We start from the raw sequence: 5,595 nt of genomic DNA on the forward strand, positions 1-5,595 counted from the left end.
TGAATTGGTCCAAACTGGGCTGTTTAGAGGCTCCCTCCACCATGAATTTGCCCAAACTGGGCTGGTTAGAGGCTCCCTCCACCATGAATTGGTCCAAATTGGGGTTTTTAGAGGCTCCCTCCACCATGAATTGGTCCAAACTGGGCTGGTTAGAGGCTCCCTCCACCATGAATTGGTCCAAACTGGGTTTTTTAGAGGCTCCCTCCACCATGAATTGGTCCAAACTGGGGTTTTTAGAGGCTCCCTCCACCATGAATTGGTCCAAACTGGGGTTTTTAGAGGCTCCCTCCACCATGAATTGGTCCAAACTGGGGTTTTTAGAGGCTCCCTCCACCATGAATTTGCCCAAACTGGGCTGTTTAGAGGCTCCCTCCACCATGAATTGGTCCAAACTGGGTTTTTTAGAGGCTCCCTCCACCATGAATTGGTCCAAACTGGGGTTTTTAGAGGCTCCCTCCACCATGAATTGGTCCAAACTGGGGTTTTTAGAGGCTCCCTCCACCATGAATTTGCCCAAACTGGGCTGTTTAGAGGCTCCCTCCACCATGAATTTGCCCAAACTGGGCTGTTTAGAGGCTCCCTCCACCATGAATTTGCCCAAACTGGGCTGGTTAGAGGCTCCCTCCACCATGAATTGGTCCAAACTGGGTTTTTTAGAGGCTCCCTCCACCATGAATTGGTCCAAACTGGGGTTTTTAGAGGCTCCCTCCACCATGAATTGGTCCAAACTGGGGTTTTTAGAGGCTCCCTCCACCATGAATTTGCCCAAACTGGGCTGTTTAGAGGCTCCCTCCACCATGAATTGGTCCAAACTGGGGTTTTTAGAGGCTCCCTCCACCATGAATTGGTCCAAACTGGGGTTTTTAGAGGCTCCCTCCACCATGAATTGGTCCAAACTTGGCTGTTTAGAGGCTCCCTCCACCATTAATTGGTCCAAACTGGGCTGGTTAGAGGCTCCCTCCACCATGAATTGGTCCAAACTGGGTTTTTTAGAGGCTCCCTCCACCATGAATTTGCCCAAACTGGGCTGTTTAGAGGCTCCCTCCACCATGAATTGGTCCAAACTGGGCTGGTTAGAGGCTCCCTCCACCATGAATTTCCCAAAACTTGGCTGTTTAGAGGCTCCCTCCACCATTAATTGGTCCAAACTGGGCTGGTTAGAGGCTCCCTCCACCATGAATTTGCCCAAACTGGGCTGTTTAGAGGCTCCCTCCACCATGAATTGGTCCAAACTGGGTTTTTTAGAGGCTCCCTCCACCATGAATTGGTCCAAACTGGGCTGTTTAGAGGCTCCCTCCACCATGAATTTGCCCAAACTGGGCTGGTTAGAGGCTCCCTCCACCATGAATTGGTCCAAACTGGGCTGGTTAGAGGCTCCCTCCACCATGAATTTGCCCAAACTGGGCTGTTTAGAGGCTCCCTCCACCATGAATTGGTCCAAACTGGGTTTTTTAGAGGCTCCCTCCACCATGAATTGGTCCAAACTGGGCTGTTTAGAGGCTCCCTCCACCATGAATTTGCCCAAACTGGGCTGGTTAGAGGCTCCCTCCACCATTAATTGGTCCAAACTGGGCTGGTTAGAGGCTCCCTCCACCATTAATTGGTCCAAACTGGGCTGGTTAGAGGCTCCCTCCACCATGAATTGGTCCAAACTGGGTTTTTTAGAGGCTCCCTCCACCATGAATTGGTCCAAACTGGGGTTTTTAGAGGCTCCCTCCACCATGAATTGGTCCAAACTGGGCTGTTTAGCGGCTCCCTCCACCATTAATTGGTCCAAACTGGGCTGGTTAGAGGCTCCCTCCACCATGAATTGGTCCAAACTGGGTTTTTTAGAGGCTCCCTCCACCATGAATTGGTCCAAACTGGGCTGGTTAGAGGCTCCCTCCACCATGAATTGGTCCAAACTGGGTTTTTTAGAGGCTCCCTCCACCATGAATTTGCCCACACTGGGCTGGTTAGAGGCTCCCTCCACCATGAATTGGTCCAAACTGGGGTTTTTAGAGGCTCCCTCCACCATGAATTTGCCCAAACTGGGGTGTTTAGAGGCTCCCTCCACCATGAATTTGCCCAAACTCTGCTGGTTAGAGGCTCAATCCACCCTGATTTTCAAAACAAATGTTGGTGCCAACCTCAACTTACTACAAGGGCCAAATTCACTGCTGGTGACAAGCTCTCCTCACTGCAAGTGCCAAATACACATGTTTCAAGGTGTTTTCCTACTGTCAGAGATGTGGTATTGAGTGTGTAAAGTGTGTAGTTGTTAGGCTGTGATGTTGGGGTAATAGAGGGTCTTTGGTGTGTTAGATGCCCCCAGACATGCTTCCCCTGCTGTCCCAGTGTCATTCCAGAGGTGTTGGCATCATTTCCTGGGGTGTCATAGTGGACTTGGTGACCCTCCAGACACGGATTTGGGTTTCCCCCTTAACGAGTATCTGTTCCCCATAGACTATAATGGGGTTCGAAACCCATTCGAACACACGAACATTGAGCGGCTGTTCGAATCGAATTTCGAACCTCGAACATTTTAGTGTTCGCTCATCTCTACTCGTGTTCTAGAATGGTCAGATGCAGCGAATTCCATCAGTCACAAAAACAATGAACAATATACAGTAAGTCACTACCATATTGATGTATCTATCCATTCATTGACAGGTTATTTTATTGCCCTGCTTCAGTATAAGCCCAGACATGCCTGACAGGAGTCTTTGTACTGAACGGTTTCCCCATTAACTCTTTCATTGGCCATATGACAGAATACAAGCAAAGGACTTTGTTGTGGCACATTGTGAAACTTGTGTCTGAGAATGCTAAGTGCCACATGCTTAAAGGGATCTTCTAGGCCTTTATTGAGGCTCAGGACAGATTTAACTCCTGTTCACACATTGCAAAAGTTAAGTTTTATCCACTTTGCTGTATCTTCTTGCCATGACATGCTGTTACTTGGTAGGGCAGGAAGGGATTAGGAGACAGTAAACCTATAAACTTTTTTTATTATTATTATTTAAGACTAGGACCTCAGGTAGTGAGCCACAGCAAAAAAAAGCGCTGCAGAAAAACCACGGAGGAAATGCATCTACAGTGCTTGTCACAAAAAGTCTGCAGACTTTTTGCCCCTATCATACCTAGATGTAAAACGACAGCATTTCTGAAGGTGTCATTGACATGCTGCATTATGACGTAGCACGTCCGCTGCAGATACTTTTCTGCAATGTGTGGATGGGATTAGCCAGAATCCCATCCACTTTGCAGTGAATGTAAAATGCTACAGTTGTTGCCAAGACGTTTACGCTACGTGGGGCACCGGCCAAAGGCTAAGGTTCCACGTAGTGGGCTGCAGCCAGAAAACCGCAGCAAAACGGAATGTGGTTTTTCCCACAGCGCTTTTCACAGAAAGTCCGCAGGGTTTTCTTCTGCAGACCTTCTGCTTCAATTATACCGATAGGGAAATTTCCAGCATTTCCGTAGGCAACTGAAATGGTTTTGAAAATTGCAGCATTTCTACTACGCATATTTTCTGCAATGTTAGGATGGGATTTGCTAGAAATGTAAAAACGCTGCTTTTTTTTTCTGCGCCTTTTACACCACTTGGGACCCACAGCCTAAAGGGGTTTTCTGGGCCCCAAACATAATTTAGTGGCGGGAAGGGAGGAGTAAAAACAGAACAAAAAGTCATACTCACCTGCCCGTCACCCTGCCATCCCAGCCACATCTCCGTCGTCCTTGGTGCCACTGTTCCAGCAATGACATCAGTTGCCACCCATGCAGTGGCTCAGCATTTCCCGCAGCATATTTTTTCACATTGTGTAGATGAAATTAAATAAAATCTCATTCATACTGGGACTGTAAAACATTGCATTTTTTTCTTCTCTTTCTGTAGAAACCGAAAACGCTGAGTTTCTGCAACATGTGGCTTCAGCTTTAATCAGTCTGGGAGTCTCCCACCAATTCCTTCATATACAGAGATTTGGGGGAATGAAGCATCAGGTAAATCAGATTTCAGCAAGCCCAGTCCCTGGCTTGGTCATGAGATGGACACACAGGTGTATGGTTTATTCTGGTTAGTACAGTGAGCAGTAATATACTGGGCACTATGTGTATGTTCATCCTCTGGAACTGCGTCAGAATCAGCTTGGAAAAAAAAGCCTCCCATTGACTTCAATAGAAGTCAATGGGAGGCTTAGAACCCATTGAAATCAATGGGGGGCTTTTTTTTCCACGATGATTCTGATGCGTATTCCGCACCAAAATCCGCGCCAAAATACTCCATGTGAATGGACCCTAAGGATAAGTTCACATGGGGCCATATTCGCCTCAAAATCCTGACCAAAAAGACAGCTCCCATTGAAATCAATGGGAGCCACTCAGTTCTTTTTTCCGGGAGCCGGAAGAAAAAGAAGCGAGATGCTCTTTCTTCAGGCCGATTTGCCTCACGAATTCATTGTGCCTAATCCGGAGTGGAGTGCGTGACTGGATGCCAGTACAGTGCACCGGCATTCAGTTGCGGCCATCTATTTTTTGGTCCGGAATCTGAGGCGGTTCCGGACCAAAAAACCCTGTGTGAACTTACCCTAAAGGTTCCTATTTAGTGAAGAACAATATGTTAAGATGGGGGTTTCCTTTGCCAGCCTTAGGCCGGGGTCCCACATGTAATAGATGTCACAGAAAAAACACAGCAAATCTCATTCCCACCATGTGGAAAAAAAACACAGCAGACACACTGTGATTTCCAAAACCACTGCAGTTTTGGAATTCCCAGCATGTCAATTATATCTCCGGAAGCGTCAGCGGTTTCCCTATAGGTATAATAAATGCAGAAAGTCCGCTGCGGCCTGTTATGTGGGGGCATAGACTTAATCAATTTCCCTGTTAGGGTGCATTCACACTACGTAACGCCAGCGTGTATCACAGCTGTACATGCCAGCATTACAGCAGGGCTGCCGAACACTTCCCATTCATTTCTATGGGAGCCGGCATACGAGCGCTCCCCATAGAAATGAATGGGCTGCCTCTTTCACTGCAAGCAGTCCCATTGAAGTGAATGGGAAGTGCCGGCGTATACGGCAAGCTCTGCTCATGCTGAGCCGTACACGCCGACACTTCCCATTCACTTCAATGGGACTGCTCGCAGTGAAAGAAGCTGCCCATTCATTTCTATGGGGAGCGCTCGTATGCCGGCTCCCATAGAAATGAATGGAGCTGCTTTATACGCCGCTTATTCTGAACGTGTTTTACGTTCAGAATAAGCTTCAGTATACGTAGTGTGAATGCCCCCTTAGTGTGAGATACACCACAATTATAAAGAGGCTCTGGCCTCTTAAAAATTCTGGTGCATCTCAAGTGGTCCCGTGTGCCAGAGTTGGGGGAAGTTTCAGTGCAGTTCCAGTAAATCAGTTAAAGCATTGCCATCCCGGCCTGCCTTCATTCCTGTTCCACTCATTGACCATTATAAAGTGGTAAATGGGGTTGTAGAAGGACAATATGGCCAATGTTTGGTGCACAGCCTGATTTGCACTTGTACAACAGTTTTCTGCAGCACATCCCTTAGTAAATTTCCCCAATGATTTCTATTTCTAATCAAAACACCAAAACTAGAGG

The sequence above is a fragment of the Leptodactylus fuscus genome, chromosome 1, assembly GCF_031893055.1.
Source record: "Leptodactylus fuscus isolate aLepFus1 chromosome 1, aLepFus1.hap2, whole genome shotgun sequence".
Lineage (NCBI taxonomy): Eukaryota > Metazoa > Chordata > Amphibia > Anura > Leptodactylidae > Leptodactylus > Leptodactylus fuscus.